Source organism: Marmota monax, unplaced genomic scaffold (genome assembly GCF_021218885.2).
Source record: "Marmota monax isolate L192 unplaced genomic scaffold, Marmota_monax_Labrador192_F-V1.1 WCK01_AAM20220418_F8-fsc00220, whole genome shotgun sequence".
Classification (NCBI taxonomy): Eukaryota; Metazoa; Chordata; class Mammalia; order Rodentia; family Sciuridae; genus Marmota; species Marmota monax.
Window position 1 is genome coordinate 83,113 of NW_026693909.1, and position 20,370 is coordinate 103,482.

The window sequence follows — 20,370 nt, forward strand, 5'->3', positions numbered from 1 at the left end:
TAAAATTAATTATGGTGAAGATTTATGGAGATACTTAGTTAAGATTTTCTGTGGAGGAGGGGGTGCCACTACAGAAGATCCCTTTAGTAGCGCAGCCACACTAAGGTAACTTCTGACCAGCAATTGACCCCAGTGCCCGCATCAACATGAGATTGACTTGTAGATGAAGCCCCTAATAGGATGGCCACCATGACAGTTCTGCAGAGGACCAGCTAAGGTCAAAACTCCACTGCCCAAGATGAAGGAGGAGTTGAACACCTGAGTACAGAGGTGGTCCCCAGTTCTCCTGGCAAACATCAACAGTAATGAAGTTTGGGGACAGTCGAGAGAGAGGCTGACTGACAGAACACTTAGGTGAACACTAAGTTGGCAAAGCATGACAACAACATAGTAAGTAAGTGACATTTCTGAATACTTGAACAAAAGCATAGACTTACCAAAGTAGGCTTTACATTGTCTGAGGAAAGTACTAAGAGTCAACCCTGAAGAAGTAAGCAGCTTGGCTTTTTGAATGAAATAGAACACAAACGAAGAAAATTAAAGGTTGATGAAGAATCTGGGTAACTTAAGTTTTAGAATTTAAAGAATTAAATGTAAAGGAAATACCTAAAAAGCCAATTGCATGGACAAGTCATTAGAAGACATGGAGAATCTTAAACAACTTCTAGAATAGGTCCGAGTCTCAGGAACACAGTTGAGTTGAGGCTGGCTGAGCATCCTTGGGAAGGACTGTTTTGTCAGGAGAGGAGGTGGTGCTACACAGTGACCTGTAAGAGATTATTGTCAAGGGTCACACAGGGGGCTGAGAAAGGAGGTGGTAGAGGGATACACAGGAGATGAGAGCAGTTGGTGAAGGAAAACCGAGGAGTTGAGGGGTGTTGGTGGAGGGCTACAGAGGATGGGATGAGAAGAGATGGTGAAGTGCTACAAAGAAGCCATGAGAGGAGATTGTCAAGGGCTACACATGAGTCCTCGAGAGGAGGTGACATGAGAGTGCACAGGAGGGCACAATCAGGAGCCACTTGTCAAAAGAAACTAACTTTATTTTTAGAACCACACACGCCAAACAAAATAGCCTCTCAGGAAAAACCCTCAGAGCCTCAACTGCCACCACTGGCTTTCCACAAGCCTCTCTATCCCACACCAGCTTCTCTCCACCTCCCACAACCCTCCTGCTCTTGAGGCCGATTGGATGGGTCACGTGGGCGGAGCCAAAAAAGTCCCCCAATGAGCAGCTCCGTGGTCTGAAAGGGCAGGGAAACAGCCCAATGAGCATCACCGCAGAGGAGCCAATCAGCTAGATGTTGCTGGGGCCGCTGTGAGCCAATCATCAGCCAGCAGCTGGAAGTTTGCTGGCAGCTGGAAGTTTGCTGGGGCCCCTTTGGCTGTGGCTCTCAACATCTCCCCCTCTCTGTTTAAACAACAAGCATGTGGCTTAGGGACCGTGCCTGTTAGGCAGTCCAATTCAACATATGGTCCTTACCCGTCATCGGATGAACTGACCTCTAGGCGTCAGCCTCCTGTCTTAGGTTGGTACCACTGCAATTGGATCATACCCGTCACTGACTACCGGTCCAGCATACAGCCATACTTGTGGATAGGCCTTTGCACCAGTGGGGGGGTGAGGTTCTTTGCCTCACCTCTGTTGGCCCCCAAATTTTACACCATCACTAGTAGAGGAGGATGCAAAATGCCATGACATTAAGCCAATTGAGGGCTCCTTTGAAAAATTGTACCACCGGTGACATCATCAGCAAAAATACCCCAACACTACCACAAGTCGCTGCACCAACAGATAGTTCACAATGCATACAGGTGAGCTCACAGTGTGTCCAGGCAAGTTCTGCAAGCAGTTCAGTGATGGCTATTGTAGAAGCTGTAGATTGGTTTTATCTTTGACTTCACCAGCACTGGGATGAAGATAGGAATTCTGGCAATAATGGCTAAAGAAAAAATTATGTAACATTCCAGAAGGCACTAAAAGAAAACAATTTTCTTAACAATTTACATTGTCTTCACCGGCACTGGGATGAAGATAGGAATTCTGGCAATAATGGCTAAAGAAAAAATTATGTAACACTACAGAAGGCACTAAAAGAAAACAATTTTCTTAACAATTTACATTATCTTTAAGAGAATTATTAAATATAATGAAAAGGAAAGGTGAAAGTAAACAAACAGATCTGTTAACCTTCTTTTTTGTTTACATATTAAAACAATCCTCAACAGTTGTTTACCCAATTTAAATTAAACCATATAAATCACGTGAAAAAAAAATATTTGGATCCATTTTATCATGAGCGCTCATCATATATGATATATGGACATACGTACATTCAAACATATAACACAAAACACAAGTGTGCACACATAATATAATACATACAACACATAACATTATAGTAAAGGCCTTATAACTTTTTACAGGTGAAATCTCCATTGCAATGTTTAAAAACTCTATAGTCAAAAAATAGAACTGATCAGCAAAACATTAACCTAGGTCTGTATGAGCTCAAAAAACAAAATAGAACTTCATGATATGGCAAAGGGCAATAATAAAATAGATATTGAAAAAAGCATCCTGGTTCTGTTGCAGATGTAAGAATAGCCAAACTGGAGTTTTGGATATCAGTTGTTATGGATTCGAGCCAAATCATCTTCTTTTTGGTCTGTAGAAATCGCTTTAGTTAATCTTTCTGGAATCCAAATCGGCTGCTGTTCTCCCTGTGGAAACACATAAACAGACCCCCGACTCCAGACAATCACTGGGTCAGGACCTTTCCATTGTCCTGTTAGAATATCCTTCCAAAGTACCTTGGGCTTATGTACAGTTTTTGGACACATATGCCTTTCCGCAGCACTAAGTCCTGATGAATCCAAATTTAAAAAGTTTAGAGTAAAAAGGGTTATTTTAAGTTTATCTTTGGGGAATATATACCCCTTCCCAATTCCTTCTTTTTGCTTTAATAAGTACATTTTAATAGTTTGATGAGCTCTTTCAACTATGCCTTGTCCCTGTGGATTGTATGGGATTCCTGTTATATGAGTAATGCCAAATGTTGAGCAAAATTGTTTAAAAGAGGTAGAAGTATAACCAGGGGCATTATCTGTTTTTAACTGTTTTGGAACACCCACAGTGGCAAAATTTTGTAAGCAATGAGCTATAACATCTTTAGTTTTTTCTCCGGCATGAAGGGAGCCCATCAAAAATCCAGAAGAAGTATCAACTGTAACATGCAAATATTTTAATTTTCCAAATTCTGGCAAGTGTGTGACGTCCATCTGCCAAATATGGTTAGGTATCAATCCTCTAGGATTGACTCCAAGATTAACTTGTGGTAAAAAGGTCACACAATTTTGACATTGTTTTATTATTTGTCTAGCTTGTTCCTTAGTTATTTTAAAACGCTTTTGTAAAGTATTAGCATTGACATGGAACTTTTTATGAAAATTTATAGCTTCTTCTAGTGTAGAGAAAATATGTATGTCATGTGTAGTTTTATCTGCTAAATCATTGCCCAAACTGAGGGCTCCAGGCAATCCTGTATGTGCCCTGATATGTCCTATAAAGAATGGATCTTTTCTGTCCCAGATTAGACTTTGTATAGTGGAAAGCAAAGAGAAAACAGTAGAAGAAGGGGAAATCCTACCAGCATCTTCAAGAGATACTATAGCATTAACTACATACTGACTATCAGAAAATAAATTAAATACAGAATCTTTAAACATCACAAAAGCTTGTAAAACTGCATTAAGCTCTACCTTTTGAGCTGATTGTTTGGGTACTAAAAATGTAAAAGTTTGATCAGGGGTAACTACTGCTGCTGTACCATTATTTGACCCATCAGTGAATATATTTGGAGCATTCATGATAGGTGTTTTTCTTGTCATTTTTGGAAAAATTACAGGATGCAATGACCAAAAAGACAATAAAGGATTAGATGGTAAGTGGTTATCAAATGAAACATTAGATTTGCACATGATTATTGCCCAAGTATTTAACTCATTAGCTAACTCATCAATTTGATCCATAGTATATGGAGTAATAATTTTATTGGGAGAAATTCCAAACACTCCCTTTGCTGCTTTTATTCCTTTGAGTATTAATTGTCCTACAGCCTCAGGATACCTAGTAAGAATAGTGTTAGGAGAATAAGACAAATGTATCCATAATAATGGACCTTCTTGCCAAAATACTCCTGTAGGAATATTTTTTGTTGGTAGTACAATAAATAATAAAGGCAAACTTATATCAATTCTATCCAAATGCATATTTTCCATGTATGTTTCAATGATTTTTAATGCCTTTCTTGCTTCAGGCGTTAACATTCGGGGTGAATTTGGATCTGATGGACCTTTTAGGATATCAAATAAAGGTCCCAACTCTCCTGTTGGTATACCTAAATAAGGCCTTATCCAATTTATGTCTCCTAATAACTTTTGAAAGTCATTAAGTGATTTGAGTTGATCTACTCGTATTTGAATTTTTGGTGGACGGACCATGGTTGAGGATAATAGAACTCCTAAATAATTAATTGGAAAATTTAATTGTACTTTATCTATTGCTATCTCTAGATTATAATTTTTTAATAAGTTTGTAAGTGTGGCATAACATTCTAGCAATGTGTTTTTATCTTTGTGTGCTAATAATACATCATCCATATAGTGAAATATTTGTAGTTCAGGATTTTGATTTCTAAGTGGCTGGATTACTTTGTTAACATAAATTTGACACATAGTTGGGCTGTTAGCCATCCCTTGAGGGAGTACTTTCCATTCTCATCTCTGATCAGGACCTTCATGATTCAGTGCAGGGATAGTAAATGCAAAACGTGGACTATCCTCAGGATGAATTGGAATTGAAAAAAAACAATCTTTAATATCTATAACTAAAACATACCAGGTTTTTGGCAAAGCAGACAACTGAGGAATCCCTGATTGAGCAGGTCCCATAATAACCATCTCATTATTAATGGCTCTTAAATCTTGCAATAATCTCCATTTACCAGATTTCTTTTTGATGACAAAAATGGGAGTATTATGGGGAGATACAGAAGGTTGTATATGTCCTTCTGCTAATTGTTGTTTGACCAGGTCATGGGCTGCTTGTATCTTTTCTTTAGTCAGGGGCCACTGAGGAACCCATACTGGTCTTTCTGATTTCCAAGTAATTTTTATTGTCTCAGTGGCCCTTTCTGAAAATCCAACCCATGTCTCTCTGTTCTTTGATCTATTTGTATTGGTGCTGCTATACCTTGTTCTTGTTTTTCTAATCTTTTTCCTTTCCTAAAACCTTGTCTAGTCATAATAGTGGGTGCATTTTGGTTGATGTTATTTGTTAATGTCAAACCTAATTGATCTAGGACATCTCGTCCCCATAAATTTACGGAGATGATCCATACATATGGCTGTATAGTTCCTTCACATCCTTCAGGATCCTTCCAATCTAATACCATTGCACTTCTATGGGGATTAGTCGCCACTCCTAGGCCTCGAAGCGTTTGAGTGGCTTGTTGTAATGGCCAATGTTTTGGCCATTCTTGACGAGAGATGATGCTAAGGTCTGCACCTGTATCCAGTAGCCCATTAAATTCATGTCCTTGAATATTTAGTTTTAGCATGGGGCGAGAATCTAAATTTAAAGAAAGCATAGCCCAATCTACACCTGTGGAGCCTAATCCCTTGGAACCTCTTTCTACAGTACGACTGGAAAATTTATCATGTAGGCTGGGTATTATTAGTAACTGTGCTATTCTATCTCCTGGTGAAATTACTGATATACCCTTTGGAGAACTGGCTATAATTTTTATTTCACCTTCATAATCGGGATCAATTACCCCAGGACTTATCATAAGTCCTTTTAGAGTAGAAGAGCTGCGTCCCAATAATAAGCCTACTGTTCCTTTGGGAAGAGGTCCTTTCACCCCTGTGGGAATGATTTGAACTCCCATCTCTGGAGTTAGTACTGCTCTGGCGGAGGCGCAGATGTCCAACCCTGCGCTCCCTCTGGTTTGTCTGATGAGGGATCTGATGGACAATGTGTCCTGGGCACTACCCTGATGGGGTTGCTGGGTTCCTCCAGTGCTCCGTATATTTGTGGTTTGGGGCCCCGGAGCATTGGGCCCCCCTGTCCGTTTTTTGGCAATGGAGCCCGATGCCTTTCTCCACGATATCATGGATAAACACCTGGTCCTTGTTCGTTTTTTGATAATGGAGTACCCTCTATGGTGGTTTGAGAACGGCATTCATTAGCCCAATGTCTCCCTCTACGGCATCGTGGGCAAATACCTGGTATTCTACTCCTTTGATACCTAGTTTTGTTAAACCCTCCTCCAATGGGGCAATTCCTTTTAAAATGTCCTGTTTGTTCACAATTGTAGCATGTTCTTGGCCTGGCATCTAAAGCCTGTTTTACTGCAGCTGCCACAATTTGCCCTTGTTCATTAATGTCTCTGGCATCTAAAGCCTGTTTTACTGCAGCTGCCACGACTTGCTCTTGTTCATTAATGTCTCTACATAATTTAATATATGTGTTTAAATCTTCATGTTTCCATGGTCTAATGATATCTCTGCACCAACGATTCGCTTGCTCATAAGCCAGGTGTTTTAGTAATGGCATTGCTTGTTCTGTATTCCCAAAAACTCTGGTAGCTGTTTGAATAAGCCTATCTACAAATTCAGCATAAGGTTCATTAGCTCCTTGTATTACCTTAGATAATTGACCTTGTAAACCTCCATGTCCTTGTAAAGTCTTCCATGCCTTAATTGCATCTGCAGCAATTTGTGCGTATACGCCAGGATCATATGCAATTTGTTGCTGCTGATCCTCATAAGGTCCCTTTCCTAACAACATATCTAGATTTCTCTGAGGATAACCAGCTGCTGCATTTCGCCTAGCCGTCTCCTTGCAAAATTCCTCATTGGCAACCTTCCATAACAGGTATTGTCCTCCATTTAGCACAGCTTTACACATATTAGCCCAATCTGCTGGCGTCATGTTCAAGTTGTTAATGGATTCGACCAAGCTTACAGTGAAGGGTGCTTGAGGACCATAGGTTGTTACAGCCTCTTTTAGCTGCTTCACTGTTTTGAAATTTAAAACTTGGTAAAATCGCTGCCCTCCTGCCTCAAATACAGGGCATGTTAATATTTGAGACCTTGTCTCAGGATCCCAACTATCAACTGCGGGGGTTGGGGGCCTCCCAGCATATGGAGGTGGCGCTGTTAGTTGGACACTTACGCCCTCTGGTGATAGAAAGGTGTTAGTAGCAGTCTCCTGTAGAGGTGGTGCTGTTGGTTGGACACTTACACCCTCTGGTGATAGAAAGGTGTTAGTAGCAGTCTCCTGTTGTAACTTTCCCCCTGATGGCTTTTTCTGTTTTACACTTTCTTTCTCTGTCTGACTAGCTTGAGAGGCCTTCTCTTTTACTTGAATCTTTTCCTCTGTCTGACTAACTTGAGAGACCTTCTCTTTTACTTGAATCATTATGTCTTCTCCTTCCTCTACCATTGTCTGAACTGAAGGCTTTGGACTAAGCAAACAAGATACGAATGTCCACAATGGCAATGTGCCAACTGGCAGAGTCCCTGGGCTTTTCTTTTCTATTCTTTTTAAATCTTCACCATGATGGTTCCATTGTGATATATTTAACAACTCCTCCTTAAAAAGCCATGGGCTACATTTTTGTATTGTATCAACGTATGCCCTGACTGCTCTTGATTTTACTGGGATGCCTCCTTCCTCTAACAATTTACTTAACACTCTTTCAGTTTGTTTTTTACTAATTTCTGATCCCATATTTCTACTATAATACAACCCAACAAGATGACGCCAAACAAAACCGAGACAGAATGAAATAAAAAGGGAACAACAAAAAGTCATTATAGCCTTTCTATCCTCCTGACATGTGCATCCGTCCTTTCTCCCTATCTGTTCCTCAGACGTAAATAGTTTTTCCTCAGATGTGAGCGGTTTTTCTTCCGTCTCACTCATCTCCAGGGACAGGCAACTTAAAACAAAAGTGAAGCAAAATAAAAGAGGAATCTTAAAATGGCTACCCATCCTCTCGCCCTGCCCTCAGGGGCGAGCAGTTCACTTACCCTCAGTCGCTCCCCGTGCGAGCCACCAAATGCCGCAGTCTGGCTGGGCACAATCAGGAGCCACTTGTCAAAAGAAACTAACTTTATTTTTAGAACCACACACGACAAACAAAATAGCCTCTCAGGAAAAACCCTCAGAGCCTCAACTGCCACCACCGGCTTTCCCCAAGCCTCTCTCTCCCACACCAGCTTCTCTCCACCTCCCACAATCCTCCTGCTCTTGAGGCCGATTGGCTGGGTCACGTGGGCGGAGCCAAAAAAGTCCCCCAATGAGCAGCTCCGTGGTCTGAAAGGGCAGGGAAACAGTCCAATGAGCATCACCGCAGAGGAGCCAATCAGCTAGATGTTGCTGGGGCCGAGGAGCCAATCAGCTAGATGTTGCTGGGGCCGCTGTGAGCCAATCATCAGCCAGCAGCTGGAAGTTTGCTGGCAGCTGGAAGTTTGCTGGGGCCCCTTTGGCTGTGGCTCTCAACAACATGGAAGCTATTACACTAGTTTTAGAGTACACAGTAGGGATATCATATTAATATTAAAGACCACATTATATTAGTTTTAAATGTGCAGTATGAATATCATCATGTTTGTATTAAATACCTCAGTACAGCTTTGATACCAATTTTCAATTTATGGTCTATAAATCATATTAATATTGAAGGCCTCAGCTATTATCACATATCCATGCTCTAAAATAAATATCATATTAGTAACAAAGACCACAAGGGCTACTCTGATATTTTAGAGGTCACAGTATAAATATTATAAACTATTATATTAGGATTTGAGGCCAGAGTATGGATATTACATAAATATCAAAGGCCACAGGGGAAATATTTTATTAATTTTAGGTGCTATAATATGGATATCAGATTAGTATTAAAAGCCAAAAGTCAGCTATTATATCAGTTTAAGATGTGTTGGTCTGATTTTACATTAATAATAAAGGTCACAAGGCAATTATCACATTACTTTTAGATGCTATAGTATGAATATTATAATAATATTAAAGGCCACAGGGTAGCTATTATATTAATTTTAGGTTGCATAGCATAAATATCTTATTAGAGATCACAAACCAAATATCATTTTAGTTTTAGATGCTAACATTTGGATATCATATTAGAATTAAACAGCCTCAGGGCAATTGTGATTTCAGTTTTGAAGGCCACAATACTGATATTAGATCAATATTTAAGGCTGCAGAGCAATTGCTATACTAAGTGTGTATGGTACAGTACAGATATCCTATTAGTGCTACAGGCCAGAGACACAGCTTCCCAGCTGCCAAGCCATGCTTGAGAAGCAGCAGCCAAGCAGCAGAGCAAAACAGAGGAGCAACAACCTGGGCAGGCTGGAGCACAGGTGCCAAGCATGGCCACAGCCTCAAAGAGTCTGCCAAGCTGGCATTGGGGGTCTGAGGTGGGGTGGATCACTGCCACAAGCAGGCCATTGTTGAGGGCCATGGCCGCCTTCAACAGGCCATGGTGCATTGACCTGCCATCCCAAGATGACACTGACCTGTCATTCCAGAGGAGCAGGGAGATAAAGGAAGAAGGCAAACCTGAATGGGATTCATCACTAACAAACAGTGTCAGTGCATTTCCAAACCCTAATTAGCATAATGTTTGCACCAACAGCATTGGTACTTTTTCCAAATGCTGATTAGCATAAGTTTGGACCCATAGTGTTGACCCAAGTGCTGTATAAACCTAGACTGTCACAATCAGATGGCAACCCTTTTCAGGGCTCCTCTTGCACTGCTCACACTACAGGAGTCCTGTTTCTATGCTCGTGTGAATAAATCCTGCTCTCACACTCACGCATCCTGGTCTGTGATTTCATTCTTCAAATTCACAAGACAAGAACCCAGAAAGAAGAAGAAACTGTCGACAGTGAGCTGCTGGGGTCTGCTGTGTCACTGAAGGATATGGCCACCATTGAGAGCTTGCAACACTTCTCAGCTGCAGAGGGCTGCAGCTTGTGCAGACCTCTCTGCCAGTAGAAGGAAGAAACAAGGCAGTAATTATATTAGTTTTAGATGCAATCATGTGGATATTATATTAAATGCTTCAGTGCAGCTATTATATTGATTTTAGATGCTATATTATGGATATCATTAGCAATAAATGCTACATAGCCACTATTATATTAGTTTAACAGATTATAGTATTAATATTACATTGATGTTAAGTGCCACAGAACAGCTATAACATTAGCTTTAGAGCTACAGTATGGATATCATATTAGTGTTAAAGGCCTCAAGGAATCTCTTATATTAGTATTGATGCTAAAATATGGATCTCATTTTAGTAATAAAGGCCATAGGACACATATTACATTACTTTAAGGTGCTTTAATATGTATATTACATTATATTAAATAATGCAGGACAAATTTTATATTAGTTTTAGTATAGAATGCATATTACACTAACATTAAAGGCCACGGAGCATATATTATATGTTTAAGGTGATATTATATGTTTAAGGTGATATAACTAGTATTAAAGGCCACAGTGCAATATTAACTTGAGATGCTATAGTATAGATATCATTTTACTACAAAAGGCCATAGGACAGTTATTATATTAGTTTTGAATGATAATAGCTACAAAGCCACTATTATATTAATATTGGATACTATCATATGGATATCATGATAGTATTAAAGACTCAGGCAGCATTATATTAGGTTTAGATGCCATAATACAAATATTACATGCATATAAATGGCCACAGCACAACTATTATATTTAGATATGAGTATCAAAGGTCACAGGACAACTATCACGTCAGTTTTATAAGCTATACTATATATATTAGTAGCAAAAGCCACAGGGAAGATGCTGCACTTTATATATTTCATTAGTAAAGAAGGCACAGGAAAGCTATTATGTTAGTTTTAGATACTAAAGTATGGATATTACATTAATATTAAAGACCAAGGGGAAGTTATTTTGTTATATTTAGGTGGTATAGTAAGGACATCATGTTAGTATTAAAGGCTACAGGGCAGCCATTATATTAATTTTAGATGCTAAATATGGATATTACATTAACATTAAAGGCCATAGGGCAGCTAATATATTACTTTTAGATTATATAACATGAAATATTATATTCATATTAAAGGCCATAGGACAGCTAATATGCTAGTCTCAGATGCTACAGTAAGGACAGTCTATCCATTACAGGTAAAAGTGCAGCTATTATTTACCTCTAATGTTCTAGTAGAATATCACAGTAATATTAAAATCCATAGGAGAAGTATAATGTTAGATTTACATATCATATTGTGGATATCATATCAGTATTAATTGACACAGGGCAAGTATTATATTAGTTTCAGATGCTATAATATTGAAATCTCATTAGTATTAAAGGCTACAGCATGCTTTTTTTTAAAAAAAATATTTATTTATTTATTTTGGTATCAGGGATTGGGCATGGGGTGCTTAACCACTAAGCCACATTCCCAGCCCTTTTTATTATTTTTTAATATGTATTTTTTAGTTGTAGGTGGATACAATACCTCTATTTTATTTTTATGTGGTGCTGAGGATCAAACCCAGTTCCTTACATGTGCCAGGTGAGCATGCTACCACTGAGCCTCAGCCCCAGCCCTTTATTTTTATTTTAAGTCAGGGTCTTGCTAAGTTGCTTAGGACCTTGATAAGTTGTTGAGTCTGTCTTTTAGTTTGTGATGCTCCTGCCTTAGCCTCCCAAGTCACTGAGATGACAATTGTGTGTCTCTGCACCCAACTATTTATTTAATTTGAGATGTCATGCTTTGAATACTATAATATTTTAAAGGCAACAGGAAAGCTATTGTATTATTTTAGATACTATATTACAGACATCATATTATCATGAAAGGCAATATTTAAGCTATTACTAGTTTCAGAGGCCACACTACATTACAAAAATGTTAAAGGCCACAGTATATGTATTACTTTTCCAGGCTACACTATTGATATTATTAATAATAAAGGAAACAGGGCAGTTGTTGTATTAATTTTCATTGCTACAATATCAATATAATATTAACATTTAAGGACACAGGGCAGTAGTATATCTGTATTATATTCTGTATTAATGATGTTATATTAACAGTAAAAGATGAAGGGCACTAATATATTGATTTTCAATGCTATTGTACAGATATCATGTTAATATTAAAGGTCAGGTATTATATTACTTTTAGGTGCTGTAGTATGGATATTATATTAAAATTAAAGGTCAAAGAGTACCTATAATGTTAATTTTAAAATCTATAATGCTGATATTATATTAATCATAAACATCACAGAGCAGCTATAATACTAGAATAGGATGCTATAGCATAAATATTTTATTAAAATTAAATGCCACAGAGAACATATTACATTAGTTTTAGATGCTATCACAGGATATTATATTAATATTAAAGGGCAGAGGGAAGCCATAGGATGGATATAATATCAGTATTGGAATGCCACAGGACAAGCTTTTTATTAATTCCAAGGGCCATAGATTTTTAATATTTATTTTTTTAGTTTTAGGTGGAAACAATATCTTTACTTTATTTTTATATGGTGCTGAGGATCAAACCCAATGCCTCATGCATACAAGACAAGCGCTCTACCACTTGAGCCACAACCCCAGCCCAGGGTGGGACCATAGTTTTTATATTAAATTTATGTTAACGGCCACAGCATAGGGGCTGGGGTTCTGGCTCAGTGGTAGAGTACTTGCCTGGTGTGCATGAGGGAGTGGGTTCAATCCTCAGTTCCACATAAAAATAAATAAATAAAATAAAGGTATTGAGTCCATCTATAACTTAAAAAATATTTTAAAAAGGCCATTGGGCATGTATTAGATTTAGATGATAAATTATGGATATTATGTTAATATTAAAGGTCACAGGCACTTATTATATTAGTTTTAAATGCTATACTATAGATATCATTAGTATTAAAGACCACAGGGCAGATATTATAAAATTTTAGGTACCAGAATTTATAATATGTCAGTATTGAAGGCCACAGGAAGCTATTATATTATTATATGAAAGGCCACAGTGCCAATATAATATCAGTTTTTGATGCTGTATTATGGATTTCATATTACAATTAAAGGCCACAGGGCAACTATTATATCAATTTTAGAGGCTGTAGTATAGACATCACATTTGAATTAAAGATCACAGGTCAGCAATTATATTAGCATTAGGTGCTATAGTATGGACATCATTTTAGTAATAGAGGCAAAGGTACAAGTACATTAATATTAAAAGACATAGGAGAGCTATTATATTAGATGAGACAGTATGTATGTTACATACTAGTATGAAAGACTACCAGACAGCTATTATGTTAGATTGGGATGTTTTGCTATGGATATCATATTACTGTAAAAGACCAAAAAGCAGTTATTATATTAGTATTAGATGTTATATTGTGCATCTAATTATTATGTCCAAATTATATTAGTATTAGAGACCAAAGGTCAGCTATTACATTTGTTTTAGATGTACTTTGGATATAATATTAATATGAAAGACCACAAGACCGCTAATATATTAGTATAAGATGGTATACTATGGGTGTTACATTGCTATTAAAGGTTTCAGGGCAACTACTATATGTTTTAGGTGCTTGAGTATGAAAATTACATAAGTATTAAAGGCCACAGCTTAGGTATTACATTATTTTTAGATGCAACAGTATCTATATTATGGGGAGCCACTCCAAATGCCCACACCTTTAAGTCTGATGCACCATGGGGATCTGAAAGATCACTGTAGTCTAGCGCAATAGTGCCATGTGACTCAGGCTTTTCCCTCACTGGGATAATAAGGTGTGGCCCTGGAAGTGGCCCTAGGAGTAGGCAGCACCCAGAGGGGTTGAGCTACACTCACCTGTTCCCTTGTAATCCTACTCCTTGCCTCATTAGAATAGTTCCTTCCCAATAAAAGGGTTCAGCATGTGCTCCTATCCCTCTCCCTCCTTCCCTCCCTCCTTCCCTCCCCTGTCTCTCTCTCTCTCTCTCCTCTCCCCCTCCCTCCCACTCTCCCTTCCTCCCTCCCTCTTTCTCTTTACACAGACCTCTAAGGTCAGAGAAGTCATCACAGGACCCCCCAAAAAGGTCTTTCTCTGTCTCTGTGTGATCATTTCATGCCAGCCCAGTTCACCTGGAGTGACCCTGAGTGTTTAGTCGTGAAACATGACAGTAAAGGGTGAAGGCAGAATGATCTGTGGCATAATGGATCAGAATCCACTGACTGCAGATAAACTCATGTTTATCTTAGTACAAACACAGATGGTTCCACATAAACATAATTATAATTAGGGGGTATAGATTAGAGCACACACACACTTATTTTCACTGTCTTTTGTGAGGGTAAAGATGTAATGGGCACATTTAGCTACCAGATGAAAGTTTTAATACCACTCTAATACAAGGAGCCAGGGCTCTATGAAGAAGTGGCTGATACTAGGACCAAGATAGTAAATATATGAGTCAGGATAATCTTTAAGTATTAGAAGGAAAGAACTTTAGAACAAAAACAGAAAATACGTTAAAGGACAACAGGAGATAATGGAAAGAGCTCCTGAAAGAACTCCAATGGCTAAAGCAGAAATGGATTGAGCAACAAGACATAGAATTAGATAACAAAGGGCAGCTCAAAGTAACTACCCAATGTCCACACTTGTACAAATAAAAGACTGAATACATAAACATTTGGAGTCAAATAGAAACCTCTAGTGTAGAAAAATTCCAGATAACTGAGGCAGACACGGTCATCAAGGAGGTGGAACTAACTCCTTGCTCCTTAAGTGTGGGCTCTGCCTAGTGAGTTCCTCCAAAAGAACACAGACAATGTGGACATGCAGAGAACAGTAACTTCACAGTGAGAAACCTGAAAGGTGCTACCAGGGGTGAAGGCAAATGAGCCTTCAGCCAGGTGAGCAGTCAGTACTAACATGACATGCACCTTGAGGGCCTGAGATGACAGAGCAGCTCTATACCTGTTACCTGCCTCCCCAAGACCCACAGCCCCAGGCTAAGTAAGAGAAAAACAAGGAAACCTGAAAGGCACTGCCTCAGACAAGTGAGCACAGTCAGTACTAACATGACATTCACCTTGAGGGCCTGAGATGACAGAGTAGGCCTCCACCTGTGTGACCTGCTTCCCCCAGACCCACAGCCCCAGTCTAAATATGAGGAAAAAAACAAGTAAACCCCAAAGAAGAATAATCTATAAAATACCTGACAGGTCCTCCTCACAGTGTGGAGGTCATCGGAACAAGAAAGGTCAGAGAAACTGTCACCCCCAAAGGAGTCTGTGGATACATGATGACTGGATGTCATTTGGGGTCCTGGAACAGGATGAGAGAGAACTGAGAATGCAAAGGAAATTCAACTTCAGTTAATTGTAGCACGCCAGTATTTGCTCTCCATGATAAATGGTCTAAGATATTAACACATCTGAGACAAAGGAAAAACCGGGTTGAGGCTACCTGAGAAATCTCTGAACTTTCTTTGCAATTTCTGTATAAAGATAAAACTACTCATATAAAACCTTAAACAGGCTGTTTTTTCAGAAACCCTGCTTACTAGTTATTTATACAGTTGATTATTGGTTATGTAAACTCTTAGCTATTCTATATTTATTATGAACACAAACTTTATTATAACAGAAAAATCAAGTAATTCAAGCTAATATTTAATTCAAGATAAGTGCCTCTTTCATATGTTCTATGTGGAAGTAAAAACACACATGTAAACTTTTTATGCTGTTATGAGGTCCTGGGTTTGCCTTCTAAAAACTTCATCACTTTAGACTAGAGGAAAAACAACAATTTAGAGACTCTATTTCAACTCATATCTGAACTATCTCAAAAGTGTGGCTTTGTAAAAATATATGAGTCAGGATATGTTCCAATAGCAAACTGACTCACTTTGACTTTGGATCACTTATCCCAAAGAATTCTTGCCTTTATTTTGTTTCTAGGCATATTCTTTAGCAGTAATAGAATTAAAATATTTGCCCTGGACAAATAGTCAAAGAAAAGAAAAAGGTAACAGAATTGGTGACCATGATGAGTGATGCCTTCTGGGCAGAAGAGTGTAAAAGGACACCAGCATCCACATTCTCCATGGTGCTCTGCAGGAAGTGATGAGCTGAGAGAAAGACAAATGGCAGTCAGTCCAGGAGTTGACCTTAGATGCTGCTGTGTTGTGAGAAAACACTCTAACTTTTAGAAATCACAAAGAATTATTGGATGCCCAAACTCTTGAATGGTTCCAAATTCAGTAGCACTTCTACATATTTTCATTATCCCTCTAGCTAGTCATGAAGCTAATGATAACTACAGGATCTATGGAGCTGGCAATGCAGCTCAGTGGAAGAGCACCTGCCCAGCATACAGGAGGCCATGGATTCAACCCCCAGCACCACAAAAGGAAAAAAAAGAATTTGTGTCTTATTCATGTAGTCAAATAGAAAATGAGTAATCACTGCTCCTAGGAAAATATGCTGGACCTGAAATACAACTTGGACTCTCAGAATCAAAATACTCTCCTTACAGTGTATTGCGTAAGTAGGCTATCATGAACAGCAGTGTCACATCATAGAGCATGTTCATGCTAAGCATAAAACAACAAAAAGGTTTTACTGCTGAGAAGAAAAATGAACATAATATATCTTAGGAAATTATTAACACATAGGAAATATGTGATACTGACATCAAAATCCTCCAGCTATTTGGGAGGCTAAGGCAAGAGGATCATAAATTTGAGCCTACCTGGGCAATATAGCAAGACCCTGTATCAAACAAAATTTTAAAAGGGCTGGGGTGTACATAGCTAAGTGTTTGCTGAGCACATACAAGGCCTTGAGTTCAATCCCCAGTGGGAAAATATTCTCCAGGCCAGACAACCAACCATAGCAGAAGTAGAACAGAGAGAAATCATTGTGTCAACCTCCCAAAAAAGATTAAACTAAACCTGCACTTTGTCCAGCTCACAAGACTAACATGTCTAACCTCTGTTTCTACTAATTCAAGTATGATAAGCTTTCAAATATAATAAAAAGTGGGCTGGGGACATAGCTCAAATGGTAGAGTGCTCGCCTTGCATGCACAAGGCCCTGGATTCAATCCCCAGCACCGCCCCCCACCCCCAACACACACATACACATGCACAAAGTGTATATACTTTTCTAATGAATCCAATAGATATAAGATATACTGAACTCTACTCTAAAAGCCACCTTATAAGCACATAGGGGGTGCCAACATTAAGATAAAATGTCATTATGGACTTCACATGAAATAACCCTAAATACTAACAAATTCACAATCTCAAAAGAAGAAATTCAAGTTTCTGAACTCAAAATCACAATGGTATATTTTTAAGTGATACTTTGAACAGATGCAAAACACTAATAGAGTTCTCTAATAAGAATTCCTGGCAATATATAAAGCATCATGCTCATCAGAAAGCCCAATCCCTTGCTTGCAAGAAATAAGAGAACTAACTTTTTATGAATGTAGAACATTAATAAGACATAGGTACATGCTTTCCAAATTGATAAGTACAAAAGAAAATGTCTGTCTAAAAAAGTTTATTTTTAGTAAATGTATCTGAATTATAAAAAGCAGCTACTGATTTTCTTGCACATTGTAATGATTTGAGTAAGTTTCATCTACAGCAGTTTAAATATCATGCAAGACAATAGTTAACATCAAAATTTATTCCTACAATGATTTCATCCAAATCTGGAACAGGTATACTGTGATGTATGTGTATATGTGTAAATACATGATTTTTTAAAACATATCTCTGGACACCTCTGATGCTTGAGTCCTGTCAAAGACATCTGTATGTGTGGGTGGTGCTGGGATGGAATCCCAGGGTCTCTAGCATGCTAGGCAAGTGCTCTTCCACCAGGCTGCACACCCAGGCCCCAAAGACATCTTAATAAGCAGAAATTAATTAAAATCATTTAAGATTATCATGAGAATTTTCAAACAAGTCGATTCTCTCAATCAAAAATAAAGCAAGCTAAAAGTATATTTTTTAAATATCGCTGATGAAAAACAGCAGAAGTTCACAGGGTTAAGAATTCTGTAGAAAACTAGAAAAAGAAGAAATTAAAAATTGAATAGGAGAAACCTACTACACAGAATTGGCAACCTAGGACATGGGGCATTTCCTAGTAAATACAGACATTGCAAAGTAATTCTAAAATAAGAAAACTAAATCAAACTACTTTTCCAACAAGGGATTAATATCCAGGATATATAAAGAACTCAAAACACTAATGACAGAAAAATTAATAGCTCAATCAAAAATGGGGGAAGGAATTAAATAGATATTTCTCAAAAGAAGAAATACAAATGACTAACAAATACATGGTATAAAAAAAGTGCAACATTCCTGGCAATCAGAGAAATGCAAATCAAAACTGCATTAAGGTTTCATCTCCAGTTAGAATAACAAACATCAAGAATATGAAAAATAACAAACTCTGGCAAGGATATGGAGAAAGGTACATATTGTTGGTGGGACTGCAGACTAGTACAACCATTCTGAAAAACAACATGAGATTCCTCAAGAAAAAAAAAAAAACTAGAAATAAATCCATCATATGATCCAGCTGTCCCACTCCCTGGTATTTATCCAAAAGAACAATAATCACCATGATCTAAAGGCATATCAATGTTTAAAGGAACACAATTCACAAATCACAGTAGCCAAGCTATGGAACCAGCCCAGGTGTTCATCAACAGACGAACAGATAAAGAAAACATGGTATACAGGCACAACAGTGTTTTACTTATCCATAAAGAAGAATGAAGTTACTGCATCTGCTGGTAAATGCATGGAACAACATGCTAAGTGAAATAAGCCAGATTCAGAAAGTCAGGGTTAAATGCTTTATCTTATATGCAGAAACTAGAGCTAAATAAAGGAATAAAAAAAGGGGGTGATCCCATGAAGATAGAAGGCAGGTCAACGGAATAGAATGAGATATAGAGTGAGAGAGCAGGAATGGAAAAGGGGGAGGAAGTGCAGAATGAAATCGACCAAATGATGTATATACATATATAAATATACCACAATGAATCCCACCTTGATGTACATCTATAAATCTACAAACCACCAATTTGACAAGACAATAAATCAATAGAAGGAAGACCAGTAGAGGACAGGGAGGAGGGGGAGCGAAGAAGGAAGAAAAAGTAGAAGTGCTGGGGTGAAATGGATCAAATGATATTTCATGCATGTCTGCATACGTCAAAATGGACCCCACTAGTAGGTATAACTAAAATGCACTAATAAAAACATTTTCAAAAGAGGGAAAATACACATAAACTGACAATTAACCTGGAACCTTCTCAACCAAAAAAAAAAATGTGGTTTAGTTTAGTTCTATGAAAGCCATGGAATGTTTTTAATAAATACATTGGTCAGAAATATTAAAACTTAAATGTACTTTTCCATTTTTCAATATTTTTTCTACTACTTTAACATTGTAAGAAAAATAACAATTAAAACAACAAGGAAAACAAGTAATGGAGCGCACTGGGGCCTCATTCCCCCTGGGCTCAGGACCCTGCCTCAGTGTTCCTCCTTCGTCCCTGCCAGGCCACCCAGGGTCATTGTGTTAGGATGATGAGGGTCACAGCCCCAGGAGGAGCACAGTTATACAGCTAGCTTGTATGAAACAGTGACGGAGAGCAGGGCTCTCAGCCAGGCTCAGGCCCAGGGTGGGGCTTGTCCCTCACCCTCCCTACTTTCCCCTCACGGGCTGCCAGTCCTTCCAGAAGATTCTGAGGCTGCTCCAAGGAGAAGGGAGCTCCAGGCGTCCCTAGAGACATGACCCACAGGGTCCCCAAGCCAGGCGTCTCCCTCAGGTGGCTCTGAGGAGAAGTGAGCTCCAGGCCTCCCTAGAGACATGACCCACAGGGTCCCCAAGCCTGCCGTCTCCCTCAGGTGGGTCTGAGGAGAAGTGTGCTCCAGGTCTCCCTAGAGACATGACCCACAGGGTCCCCAAGCCAGGCGTCTCCCTCAGGTGGCTCTGAGGAGAAGGGAGCTCCAGGCGTCCCTAGAGACATGACCCACAGGGTCCCCAAGCCAGGCGTCTCCCTCAGGTGGCTCTGAGGAGAAGTGTGCTCCAGGCCTCTCTAGGGACATGACCCACAGGGTCCCCAAGCCAGGCGTCCCCTCAGGTGGCTCTGAGGAGAAGGGAGCTCCAGGCGTCCCTAGAGACATGACCCACAGG